General features: G+C 40.7%; 2 pseudogenes; one reads left to right on the forward strand and one right to left on the reverse strand.

Moving 5' to 3' along the window:
* The first annotated feature begins 3,028 nt into the window (after nucleotides 1-3,028).
* Nucleotides 3,029-3,172, forward strand: LOC125166949 (uncharacterized; annotated as a pseudogene).
* A 6,628-nt stretch (nucleotides 3,173-9,800) lies between these two features.
* On the reverse strand, nucleotides 9,801-10,104 carry LOC125166469 (60S ribosomal protein L36a-like; annotated as a pseudogene).
* Between the last annotated feature and the right edge of the window lie 4,174 nt (nucleotides 10,105-14,278).

A 14,278-nucleotide genomic window follows, 5' to 3' on the forward strand; every position in this document is an offset into this window, starting at 1 on the left:
TTCTTATATTGAGTTGACCCATGTGATATAGGCAATATGTGAACAATTTGTTTGATAAAATGGCAATGTCCCAGGATTCAATCTAATACGTTATTCTACAGAGTCTTCTGTGAAGGGGCCTCACCTCAAAGGCCATTTAATAATCAGTCAGCTGTCACTGTGTGCCCACAAAGTGCTCTGTACAGTACCAAGGTAACTCAACAAAGACACACAAGTTGAGTACCTGCTCTGTGCCATGAGCACTGTAGCAAACATTCCGAGCAACCAGATGAGTTCTGTCCTCGCAGAGCTTGTGCTTTCATGAGAGAAGCTCACATGAATCACTCACTGCAAGGAGACTCGGGCAGTGTTATGTTCTCTAGAGTTGAAGAGCTGTGGGAAAAGAAAGAGGAGGGATTCCATCCTGACTAGGGGACTCCAGGAACATACTTCCATCAAAGAGGTGGTAACTGAAGTGGACTTGGAGCATGCGTAAGATTGTTCTTACAATTTCTGTCAGATGTCTGCAGCTGTAATTGTTATTATCACTGAGTGGTAAAGTCCCTGAGGGCAGTGGTCTATCTGTAACCACATGGAGCCTGAAAAGAGTGGAGGCTCCATTCTACCTTCCAAGTCAGTGTGGTGTGGTGGGTGAGAACATTTACCCTGGGGCCAGACTGCCACTTAGTACTGTGTGACCGTGAGCAATTTTTGCAACTCTTCTGTGCTTCAGTGTCCTCATCTGGAAAATGTGAGTACATAATAGCACCTATGTTCTCCTCTGGAATCAGACATGACCCAGCATTTCCCCAAGTCTGTGGGGGAGACCAAGAAAATTCTTTTCACTGACACATCAAGGAGCCCCCGAGGAAAAAACTGAGCACAATGAACTTAAGGAAGAGGGAGTCTGGCTGGCAGTTCTGGCTCCACTGAAGCCCCAGGGAATACCGGGAGTCAAGGAAGAACATCTGTCCCATGGGATGCTTTCCTTTCACCCAGTTCTTTGCACTGATTCTTGCTTGCTCTCTCTCTCTCTTTCTGTGTGTGTGTGTGTGCGTGTGTGTGTGTGTGAAAGTTTAGGTTTACAAGCCAATAAATGATATTCTGAAAGAGCTATTTTTACTGAAATCTCTCTAAAACTCCAGGGCTCTGGTGGAATTTCTTTCATAGCCCTCAAGCAGATTGTAACACAGGGCAGAGGTAGGGTAGGTGGAGGCTTTTGTGGATTTCCAGTTCCAGAGGTCACAGGGGAGTAGTGTCAACTCCAGGGCCCCAGGGCTTCCAGCGGGTGGCAGAGATGCCTGGCAGATTCTCACCCAGATGAAGCAGCAGCCTTATCTAATACCACATGGGATTGCTCCTATTTGAGCACATTTGAGGCAGCCCCTAGGAATGCCAGAAATTCTGGGTGGCTGGGAGCTCTTTGTAGAAGAATCCTGCAATAGCAGGCAGGGTGAAATTCAGCAAACAAAACAAAACAAAACAAAACAAAACAAAACAAAACAACAGAAAAAAGGTTATGGCCCAGTGCTACCCAATTGTATCTTTTAGGCTCCTCTGGTCTGGGGCACATTAGTTACATGTGACTCCTGTTTGCAATTCATCAATTTCCTTAGTGACTGAAGGTCAGAAAAGTTTAAAAAGTTCTCCCCCTGCCTGAGAAAGTAATAGATCTTATTGTCCATAGTAGAAAACAAAACAAAAAAAAGATACAAAATTAGGTTAAAATTACCATTAGCTTATCATGCAGTGATATATTTTTAATTAAAAATTTTTTTTAAAAAAAATTTATTGTTGAGAGACAGAGCACGAAAAGAGGAGGGGTGGGGGGGGGCAAAGAGAGAGGGAGACCCAGAATCTGAAGCCGGCTCTAGGCTCTGAGCTGTCAGCACAGAGCCTGAGGCGGGGGCCCAGCCCACTAACCAGGAGATCATGACCTGAGTTGAAGTCGGAAGCTCAACCCACTGAGCCACCCAGGCTACCTGGATATATTTTTAATTTGTAAAAACATAGGTTGATGTAGTTCCATTTAGCTTTTATATTAACAGAGGGCATGTATATTTGTAATTGGGTACATTTATCTAAATAGCTATATACGGCTCTAAAATTTTTAGCAATTTTAACCCTCCCCCTTCACTTAACATTGTATGTTGAATATTTTCCTATATTATTACATGCAAATATTCTACAAAATGAAATAGTACTCAGTGACTTAAAAAGAGAACAATCCGGGGCGCCTGGGTGGCGCAGTCGGTTAAGCGTCCGACTTCAGCCAGGTCACGATCTCGCGGTCCGTGAGTTCGAGCCCCGCGTCAGGGTCTGGGCTGATGGCTCAGAGCCTGGAGCCTGTTTCCGATTCTGTGTCTCCCTCTGCCTCTGCCCCTCCCCCGTTCATGCTCTGTCTCTCTCTGTCCCAAAAATAAATAAACGTTGAAAAAAAAATTAAAAAAGAGAACAATCCTTTCTTTACTCAGCCTTATTTGCTTTGCCCTGTCTCAAGAGGAACCATTTTCTGTTATTATATAGCAGCTTCTTGTGCTACATATCTCTGTATTTATTTATTTTTTAAAAAAGGTTTATTTATTTTGAGAGGGGGAGCACAAGTGTGCAAGCAGGGGAGGCACAGAGAAAGAGGGAGAACGAGCATCCCAAGCAGGGTCCATGCTGTCGGCAGAGCCATCGCAGGGGCTTGATCTTATGAACGATGAGATCCTGACCTGAGCTGAAATCGAGTCGGGCTTAACCCTCCGAGCCACTCAGGCACCCCGCTTATCTCCATATTTATTTATTTTTTTTTTTTTTTTTAATTTTTTTTTTCAACGTTTATTTTTTGGGACAGAGAGAGACAGAGCATGAACGGGGGGGGGGGGGGGGCAGAGAGAGAGGGAGACACAGAATCGGAAACAGGCTCCAGGCTCCAAGCCATCAGCCCAGAGCCTGACGCGGGGCTCGAACTCACGGACCGCGAGATCGCGACCTGGCTGAAGTCGGACGCTTAACCGACTGCGCCACCCAGGCGCCCCTTATCTCCATATTTAAAACTAATATTATATTTACCTGGAAGGGGAGATACGATGATCTTGAAGGTAGTTTTCCCAGGGCGAGGCTTACCCGTTGCACTCTAAATGTGCTGACCCCTGCAATTTCCTGCGCAATCGGTGGCAGTGGGGCGCTGGTTCCCGCTTTCCCCTATCTTCTCAAGTTTGAGACCTGACTTGACCTCTTCGGGCCTCCATAGTTGCTCTCTCTGCGTTTTGCCCCCAGGCTTAGTGGCAAGACAGCCTCCTTGTGTGGGGGGTTCTCACAGGAAGAATTCACTAAGTGGTGAGAGCGAGTTATATTGAGAAGTTCAGTGTGAGTTCTTAAGCAACTCGAGTTTCTTTTTGCCTGACTTGTCAGCTGAAGAAGACCGTAAGTTTGAACTTTTTTTGCTGTTTTTGTATTTGCGCCTCCGCTTTTTTTCCATCCATATGAAATCGTGGGGAGTACTCAGAGCGAAGAAAGGTGTCCAGGCTGGGAATGAGGGGGTGGGGGTGGGGGTGAAAATAAGTTAGAGCAGCAGGTGGATTTGAGGTCAAAGCTCAGGAAGGATGAGGTAGAATCCACACCAGTGGGGCAGATCATGAATTGGGAACCAGAGACCCAAGTTGGCCAGGTGACAGAGGTTGGTAGGAAGAAGTCTGAGACAAAATTAAAAAACAATGAAAAATAAAAAGTTCCTTGGGCACCTGGGTATCTCAGTCGGTTCGGCGTCCTACTTTGGCTCAGGTTATGATCTCCACAGCATGTGAGTTCGAGCCCCTCCTTGGGTTCTGTGCTGTCAGCTCAGAGCCTGGAGCCTGTTTCGGATTCTCTCTCTCTATCTCTCCCCCCCCCCCCCCCCCCCCCCGCTTATGCTCTTTGTCTCTCAAAAATAAATAAACATTAACACAATTTAAAAAAATTCCTAAGATTAATATCCTATTTTCTTCATTTACCAAGTTTATACTGATAGTGAGGCCTTTTGCTTTCTCTTACCCTCTCTTTCTTGAATCTTCCTGGTGTAATTATATTTTAATTTTTAGTTAAACACATAGTCAGTGTTTTCATGATAATTACGAGAATATTGTTCAATACCGTTGTAAGTAATACACTATGATTATGTTTTCTTTCTTGTGTATTTTTTGTTTTTTTTTCTTGGAGTTAATAATTGTCATTTTCATTTGCTTAAGTTTCTTTGAAACACGGTAAGTCTTCCCACCTTCCAGGAGCTCTGTAAAATGGCTCTCTATGCAATTTTCCACATGGTCAAAACTATCATGTCACTTACTAGTTCCATTTCATTCTGTAAAATTCTTTCTGTGCATCTCTGGCCTCCTACTCTGTTCTGGACTGGTTCTTCCTAGGCTAAGAGCTTCTAGATTTTTTTTTTTTTAATGACGGACTGTTATCAATTTTCAGCACATACTTTTATATTTGTATTGTTTGTTTATAAACTATATGTTTTCTGTAATAAAGTAGTGTGTACATCATAAAATATGAGCAAAAATAGAAAATACAAAAGGCTAACATAAAAATAAATTTAATATTTACATGCCTCCAACAATTGTCTCTCACTCACTGGGGTGTGAGACCTCTGCTCTAGGCTTACTCATAATGTCTTGGAACATTTTTTTGCCATCAGTCTTGGAAATCTTTTTGGCTGTTTCTTGTGCTGGATCTTGTTTCTTGGGTTCCATGTTTCATCCTTCTAAGATCTTTCTCTCATTTGGATGGAGAGCAGCTTGTTGTTGCTTCCTAAGAAAAAGTGCAAGGGAAGTAAATTTCCTGAGTTTTTCTTGTCTAAAAGTATCTTTCTATAAGAGAATGGAAATACGAGTGACAGTCTGGGAAAAAAAAATATTTTCAAAACACTTATCTGATAAAAAACTTTTGTCCAAAATATACAAAGAACTCTCAAAACTCAATAATAAGACAGCAAATAACTCAGTTAAAACATGGGCAGAAGATCTGAACAGATACCTCACCAAGGAAAATATATAGATGTCAAATAAGCAATAAGCATATGGAAAGCTGTTCAAATCATATGTCAACAGGGAATTGCAAATTAAAACAATAATGAGATACCACTACACGCCTATTGGAAAATGGCCAGAATCCAAAATACTGATAACACCACATGCTGTGGAGCAGTCCCTTATTCATTGCTGAAGGGAATGAAAAATGGTACAGCCTCTTTGGAAAACAGTTTGGCAGTTTCTCACAAAGTGAAACGCAGTATACAATCCAGCAATCACGACCACTGGTATTTACTCAAATGAATTGAAGATTCGTGTCCACACAAAAACCTGCATACGAATATTTATAGCAGCTTTGTTCGTACTTGCCAAAACTTGGAAGCAACAAAGATGTACTTTCATAGGTGAATGGATAAACAAACTGTAGAACATCCATACAATGAAATATTATTTAGCAATTAAGACAAGAGCTATCCAGTCATGCAAAGGCATGGAGGAAGCTTGGATGTATACTGCTGAGTGAAAAGAGCTAGTCTGAAAAGGCTGCGCACTGCATGATTCCAATGATATGACATTCTAGAAAGGCAGAATTTTAGAGATATTTTACTAAAACATCAGTGGCTGACAGGTTTAGGAGGGAGGGACAAAGGGATGAGTAAGTGGGGCACAGGGGATTTTTAGGGCAGTGAAACAACTCTATATGATACTGGAGTGGTGGATACATAACATTATACATTTGTCAAAACCCATAGAAGTGTACAACACAAAGAGTGAACCTTAATTAATGGAAACTATAGGCTTTACTTAATGTTTCCGTATTCATGCATCAGTTACAACAGATGTACCACATGTACCATAAAATGTTAGTAATAGAGGAAACTTTGTGTGGTTGGAGGCCGGTAGGGAAAAGTGGGGGAAAGGAACATGTGGGAACTCTGTAATTTCTGTTCATTTTTTCCTGTAAAACTAAAGTTTCTCTAAAAAGTAAAGTCCTTTCTGGGTCCCTGGGTGGCTCAGTCGGTGAAGTGTCCAACTCTTGATTTCGGCTCAGGTCATGATCTCATGGTTCGTGGGTCCCAACCCCACATCGGACTCTGCACTGACAGTGCGGAGCCTGCTTGGGATTCTCTGTCTTCTGTCTCCCGCTCTCTCTGCCCCTCACCTGCTCTCTCTCACTCTATCAAAAATAAACATTAAAAAAAAAGTAATTCTGCTCATTTAAAAAGTCTTTACCCTCACAGTTGTCAAGTAGTTTGATTAGAGAATTCTAGACTAAAAACAATTGCATTCAGAATTTTTTTGAGACATTGTTCCACTGCCTTCTAAATTCGGCATTGCTGTTGGAAATCTCCTATCATTTTATGTTATGATCCATAGTGTAATCCGTTCTTCCCCTCATCCCATCCCCCAGAGCTTTTCAAGATCTTCTCTATTGTTAGGGTTTTGAAATTTCATAATGATGCAGGTCTTTGTAAATTTCATTGGCTTGTTAATCTGCAGATTCACGTCCGGTAGTTTTAAGAACTTATAATTTCTTTGGTGATTTTCTTTCTATTGTTTTCTCTCTTTTCTCCTGTTAATCTGGATTTCTGGAATAATTGTCTGTCCAGTTCTCTAAATCTCTGTTTTTGTTGTTGTTGTTGAGCTCCCTGTTCTCTCCTAGAACTTATTTTCCAACCCTCCAGTTGGATTTGTCATTTTTGCGATAATTTTCTCTTCACTGAAGCTATTAATTATAGTATCTTTGAAATTTTCTTCTGTTTCCTGCATTGTCTCATTTTGGTTCTTGTGTTGGAGGCTTTCCTCAAATGGCTGATAATCATTGTCCATTTATAGCTAAGAATAGGACACTAAAAAGCTGATTGGAAGATCTGTGTGCATGTGCAGGCCTAATTGACTGGTAGATGGTGCTGTGGGCTCAGAGCTTTTTAACTGACCTCCCGGTGACAATAGACAATAGTATGTACTGTCTTTTCAGGTTCATTTCCTCCAGAGAAGGACACTACCATCTTCTTCCTGGGGGTATGAGACTGTCTGCATGTGTTTTTAGTTGGCAGTGGAGAAGGCTGGAGTTCCTGCATCTGGACTGCGGATTTTTCCTTGATTCCTCTGTTTTCAGCTTAGTACTGCATCTTTACCCTCCTCTCTGCATGGTTCTTCCTGCTTGGAGACTTTCTGAAGTTCTGCAGGTACTGTAGGGTAAAGATGCTCACATTTTCTCCTCTTTGGCCAGTGTGAGCCTCTTCAGGTATACTCCTGAGTCTTTTGGAGAGTCCAATAGATTTTGATAACGTTGTTACTGTCTGTCATGACCAGGTGTTCTAGGGTCAGCTTCTGTCTTCCTTGTCCCAGAGTTGAAATCAAACATTTCTTTAGGGATCCCTAGTTCCTTTCAGTCCAAAATGGTATTTGGAGACAAATTCTTGGTACTAGCATACTCACTGACACTGAAATAATCATTGTGGTGGGACTTTTCAATTGGCAGAGCTTGGAAATACTTATTTTTTTAGGATAAAATTAGGAACTCGTAATGGTATTTCCAATTCAAAATGAGGACGAGGCTTTTACTAAATATATCTAATCTTACATCTGTACTTTCTTTTTAAAAAATATTTATTTATTTTGAGAGAGATCAAGAAAGTATGCACAGGGGAGGGGCAGAGTGAGAGGGAGAGAGAGAATTCCAAGTAGGCTCTGTACTGTCAACATGGGGCCTGACCCAGGGCTCAAACCCATGAACCCTGAGATCATGACCTGAGCAGAAACCAAGAGCCGGATGCTCAACCAACTGAGCCATCCAGGCACCCCTATACTTTCTTCCTTATACACTGAGAATCATGGCTCTCACTGTCATTGGAATGATAGAATTAGAATATCATCTCATTGCACACTTGTTTTCCCCCATGGTACACACAGAACAATGTCAGAATATCAATATCAGCATTACCACCAACAAAATGATTACTGAATTCAGTTCTTTTGTTTTTAGAATATATTCCACTATGTATGAATAGTCACATTATTGTGCCTTAAAATCACGTGAATTGGTTTCTTTCTGTATGGTTTTGCCACCAACCAAATACACATTTAGGTTCATTTTTTTTAACTTCGAAAAGTGTTTTCTTGAAACCTAATTTTGTTTTTTGATTTGTAAGATATTTACGTGGTCCCAAAGTCAAATCTACAAAACCAGACATACTCAAAGAACTTTAGTCTTCATTCCTTTTCCCTCAACCCCAATCCCATTCTCTTTTATAGGGAACCATTGTTTTCATATTTTTGCCTTTCATTTAAAAACAATAGCCATATATACATATATACATGTATATTGTGTGTGTGTGGTGGGGGAGGCTTTGCAGTCCATTTCACTGGTTCTTATTGTGCTTTCCTTTGATGACTGCTGTGCTGTTTCTTCTTGCCATCTTTCTCTTCCCTTCTGCCCTTTACCTCATGGTTTGCCTCCTTACCCTCACCTCTCTCTAGCTCTTCATTCTTTCCTTAAATACTTTCAGTCTAATAGCTTCAAGAACTACCTATTTATAGTGATTGGAGTGGGGGTGGTGGTCCACAAAACTGTTCCTCTAGACTGCTGGCTTTAACTTCCTGCTGTACCTGCATATGTTTTCATTTGTAGATTTCTCAAGTTCCACACTTCCCAAAGTGCACTTATCATCTCACCTCACCCTTTTGTAGCCTCTCATCTTTTTCTATGGTTCTTCAAGAGCACCTTCAACCATCCAAATGCCCAAGGTATGAACTGTTGATTTTGGCACCTCCATTATTCCGCATTCTCATATTCAGTTGATTTCCAGGTCCTACGGAGTCCCCTTCCAAGTGGTTTCTTTCAAATTCCTCTTCTCACCATTACCACCTCGCGTATGCTCTCATTATCTCTTTTCTCAACCTCATAGAAGTTTTTCAGTTGCTCTTCCTGCATCTAGACACCTATGTTGCTTTGGTCCTCCATCAATATCAGAGTAAGTTTTCTGAAACTTAGGACATATCATTTTTCCAATTTAAGTCCTTTGATTGCTTCCTGTTGCCTAACTTTCAGTGATTTCTTTTCTGTAATCTGGTTCAAGTCAACCTTTTCACGTTCTCTTTCACATCTCTCTACATGTGCTTTGCTCCATAAGCCACTCTGAGGGCTATGCTTTTAGCCTGAACACATGGCTCACTTGAAAAATTTATTTGTTCTTGTTGTTCCTTCCTTTCTTGAAACATTCTTACTGTCTATGCGTGATGCTAAAACTGTTTATTCTTTAAGGCACAGCTTAAATGTCATCTTCCTGGAAAAGTTAATTGTTCCCAGTTCAGAGTACGCTGGACCCTTCTTCCTAAATGAATACAGCATTTACCACTTTGTTTTATATTGAGTTGAATAAAGAGCAGTTTCCCCATGCTAGAATTTAAGTTCCTTGAGGTCAAAGGGCTATTGATTATTTATTTATTTCTTTGCCTTCCACCTTGTACATATGCCTATTCTTAGTTATTATTTGTTGAATAAATGTATGCTTAATAAGTATTTCTTTTTTTTTTTCAACGTTTTATTTATTTTTTTTGGGACAGAGAGAGACAGAGCATGAACGGGGGAGGGGCAGAGAGAGAGGGAGACACAGAATCGGAAACAGGCTCCAGGCTCTGAGCCATCAGCCCAGAGCCCGACGCGGGGCTCGAACTCACAGACCGCGAGATCGTGACCTGGCTGAAGTCGGACGCTTAACCGACTGCGCCACCCAGGCGCCCAATAAGTATTTCTTTTTAACATAACCTTAAGATTTGGTTGTCTTCATAATATTACAAAATATGAAACTTAGAACTGGATCACTTGGTCTTCTTATCTCCTTCCAGTTCAAAATACTTGTATCTCTTCATAGCCAACATTCTCTTAGAGCTGCAGTTGGCCTCAACACATTGAAGCCTCACCACAACCTTCTCTGTAAGTTTTAGCCTTTTTCTGGAAAATCAGCTTAGTCTACCCACCATAGCTTCTTTGCTTCCTGTCATAATGCCACCTTCCCTGGTCATAAAGAGAATCTTTGCTTCTCTTGTACCGAGTCACTTTGTGGGGTTGGGGCTTGACACACTTCTTGCAGAAAGTCTGGCGGGTTTTAGAAATGTTCACCATGATTGTGAGAATGCTATCAGCATTGAAAGAAAAACTCAATAAATACTTCTTGAGTTGAATTGGATGTGAATCATTTTATGATGGGCTATCCAAATAGGTGCCACAAAGGGACTATCCATTTAGTGATTGATGCTTGTTTTATGGAATTTATTCTTGTGATAGTCATTTTATATCTTTTAACCATCCTTAATTCTTTCCTTCCCCTTTTTCCAACATCCCTGTTGCTAAGTCTCTATCCACTGTATTTTTACAGTCATCCCTGTCTTCCTTCCCATTCCATTGACACTACAGCATCCAAGCCCTTACCATTCTAGGCTTGATAGTTTTTTTTTCCTCTAGACCTCTGTGCCTCTAACCCATTTTACCTCCAATAAGTAGATAGATACTCTTCTTATGCTTATTTGACTCTATTATTTCCCCATTCAAAAAAAAATCATTGGTAGTGTCTTGATGTATAAAAGGAGAAATCCACATTTCTAAGCCTATTCAATGACCCCCTACTACCACATTAGTCTTATTACCAACCCTCTGACTCATCAGTGCAAACTTGTGGTTTCAATTACATCATCCTGCAAACACAGTTTTCATGTTTCCATTTCTCTGTCTTTGTGTAAGTAATTTTCTCTCCTTGAAATGCCCTTCTCTTCTTGGTGCATCTAAATTATATAGATTATTAAGACTGGTATGGTTCCTTGCAGAAGCAGAACAGGATGGACCTATTACCCAATATTCAGTTCCCATCCAAAATTTGATTTGGATGTCAAGCCTGATGATGTTATGCATGTACCAAGAGGGAATGAAGGGTTTGTTACATATAGGACTTTCTATGGAGAGCAAGGCAGGCTCCCAGAGTAGTCTGAAATGACTTGAAAGAGTAGGAAAAGGAGACTATGATTAGGGAGTGGGACTGGGATGAGGGCTCCCACATGGGCTGGGGCTCATGTGGTTTGAACTTACTACCAGCACCAAAGAAGGGGGCAATCAGATTTTGTATCAGCCTGCAGAAGGGGTATAGGAGTGATGAGGCTTGAAAGCCATCGGTAGTCAAACATCAAAGATGGAGTCAGACTCTTTATTACAAAGACCCAATCCAAATCCCACTGAGCTCCCTAATCCTTTGATATCACTCTTCTTATGAATTCCCAGAATTCAGCATCTGCTGCCTCATTCTGTTCTTTAACTTTCCCTGTATTGAACCCATGGAAATAAATTTAATGACTATAGAGTCATACCTACAAGGAATGAATGAAGGTTTTATAGGTCCTGGAGTTTATACAGTTTTGGATGGAGCCCACTTTATGAAAAAGACTACAAAATAGGTACGAGACCTTAGAAGGATTTGTGCTTGTTAGCAGCCCTGAAGCTTCAGCTTCATTAGCTTCGTGGTAAATCTGCCTCTGAATGCCTCTAAAACATTAAAAAATGGATTTCAAAAATTTTTACATGCAGTAAAGTTCACTTTTATTGGTTACAGTTCTTTAAGTTTGTACATATGCATAGATTCTTGTAACCACCATAACAGGGTATTTAGACCCTCCCGAGCCATGCTTTTATATTTTGATTCTTCCCTAGACTCTAATGTCTTGCATTTGGTAAGAGTTTGTTGTTGATGATGATAGTGAGAAAATGACACTTTATTTTTCAACAGGAATAGATTCCTAGTGATGAACAGAGCCATTAAACATATTTTCTAATAAGGAGTACGTAGGAAAACTTCCATTCAACTGAGTCAGAATTTGAAATTTTAAAAAATGACCACGTTTTGGTTTGAGACCCTCAGGGATGAAATTTATGAGATTCAACTACTTTCTATCCCTTTCTGACATTTGACTTAATTGGCACAGCATTATGCTTTGAAATGTAGATGTTTAATAAATACTTGGTGATTTAAATTAGTGGGCTAGCTGAATCAGAAATTACTAAGGCAAGCAGCATTCTTTTTAAAACTACGTGTGAAAACATATTTATTTATTTATTTTCATGTGTATTTATTTTTGAGAGAGAGCGACAGAGTGCAAGTGGGGGAGGGGCAGAGAGAGAGAGGGAGACAATCTGAAAGCAGGCTCCAGGCTCTGAGCTGTCAGCACAGAGCCTGATACAGGGCTTGAACCCACAAACTGTGAGATCATAACCTGAGCCCAAGTCAGATGCTCAACTGACTGAGCCACCCAGGTGCCCCATATTTATTTGTTTATGGACACATTTGTTTTTCCTGTTCTTTTATTTTATTTATTATTATTGATTAATTAATTAATTTTTAAAATGTTTAGTTTTGAAAGAGAGAGCATGAGAAGAGAAGGGCAGAGAGGGAGAAACAGAATCCGAAGCAGGCTCCAGACTCTGAGCTGTCAGCACAGAGCCTGACGCAGGGCTCAAACTCATGAATCTCGAGATCATGACCTGAGTCAAAGTAGGGCACTTAACCAACTGAGCCACCTAGGCACCCCTTTCCTGTTCTTTTAGAGTTCTAGCAACAAGATCAGTAATCACAGTACTACAAATAAGATCCTTGAAGGAGGGCTGATTTCTCAAATCTAGAGAAAGCTATGTCTTTTCAAATGAAGCACACTGAGAGTGGAGAAGGAAAAGTCTTTTGCTGAGACAGCAACTGAAACATATAATAACTACTTTGTAGCCTAAATGCCCCAGTATCTGAAATGATTCTGTATAGTACAAATCCAATTTTGCCCAAGCTCATCTGCAAGTGATGAATACTTAATTTACTGTTTTGACAGAATTGCTACTACTGGACCCTAAATTTTCACTTAATCTGAAATCGAAAATGCCTTTCCAACAGGGAAAGGAGGAAGTGGAATGCTCTTCTCACTTCCTTAATGCCTGATGATGCATTGTTTTCAGATACCACTGTGTACCTGACCTTCGGCAGGAAATAATTGTGGCTCGGTTTGTTCATTGCAGAGCAAAGAAGGGTCATACAACTGGGTGTTTCAGATAAAAGCCCAATTAATCTCAAAATAGTTCTTCACTGAGTAAAGAGAAGCGGCTAAGAAGGCACAGGCTTTAGCTCCTGAGCACATCTTCTGTCCCTGTGATTAATTGTATTAACCAAACAGTGTTAATTCAGCCTGAGAGGAAGGTCAAGAGTTCCGTTACCTTCTGTCTTTCTGCTACTCCCTCAATGTCTACCCATCAGAGTCTTGTCAACAACCAGGTGGTTTGCTTGTTTAGTGAGACTACAAACAGAAGTGCTGGTGAGAATTTCAAGAAAAAGCAGTCCTAGGTGCAGCCAGCAGCCAGCCAGTATAGAGTTCTCTAGAGAACTGAGGACATTTTTATCCCTGTCTATAGGCCTGGGGATTTGAAACAGTGTGATCATTCCCAGAAGCAGAGCACAGGTTTACAAAATGCCATCCTTCATAATAGTGCCATATTATGTTTTTTAAAGCTGGCTAACAATTGCTTTATTCACCTATCTGTGAAAGATTTATCTACAGAAACCACACTTTTGGCTGTGGATTATTTCCCATTGTGTCTAAAAATGATAAGACTAGTTATTTCTTGTGTTCAACCCTTGTGGGGAATTAGGTGGCCATCCCTTTACCTCTTTGGTTTCACTCTCCTTAATTCCTGGGCATTTACAATCATCCAAATTGTGTTTGATTAGCATAAGCGAGATTTCCCACAAGAATTTCCTAATACATTTCTTCTGCAATGAAGTCCCGGATGGATACAGTAAGCCCCTTTTGTTCATCCGGTATGTCATTCAAACGGATACCAAAAAGAGATGCATAAGATCATTGGCACTTGGTGATTACAAAGGAATGAGTGGGGTTGCAGGATGCAGTTCAGAAACCAGTGCAGTAACAGTAAAGAGAAAGGCAGGTAGAGGCAACAGAGCCCTTGCTACAGCTATCCTTAAGATCCATGCTGTCAGCCTACTGTTTGAGGGCAAAAACTGATAACAGGGGAGTTGTGATATTTTTTAAAGCACCAAGTCTCTGTAAGATCTGATCAAATAAAGGAAGACTTTATTGCAGCATTAAAGAGAATCTCTTGGATATCTAACGACAGGAACTGCAGGGTGAAGGCGATTCTCTTTCAAGAGCTACATGCCCCTTTCCCCGATGGTGTCTTTGCATTTTGTGATTTTTTTTTTTCTTTTTGGCTGAGAGCTGCATATTTTTCTGGAACTTTATCTGTGTTATCTGTGGAA

The sequence above is a fragment of the Prionailurus viverrinus genome, chromosome B2, assembly GCF_022837055.1.
Source record: "Prionailurus viverrinus isolate Anna chromosome B2, UM_Priviv_1.0, whole genome shotgun sequence".
Classification (NCBI taxonomy): domain Eukaryota; kingdom Metazoa; phylum Chordata; class Mammalia; order Carnivora; family Felidae; genus Prionailurus; species Prionailurus viverrinus.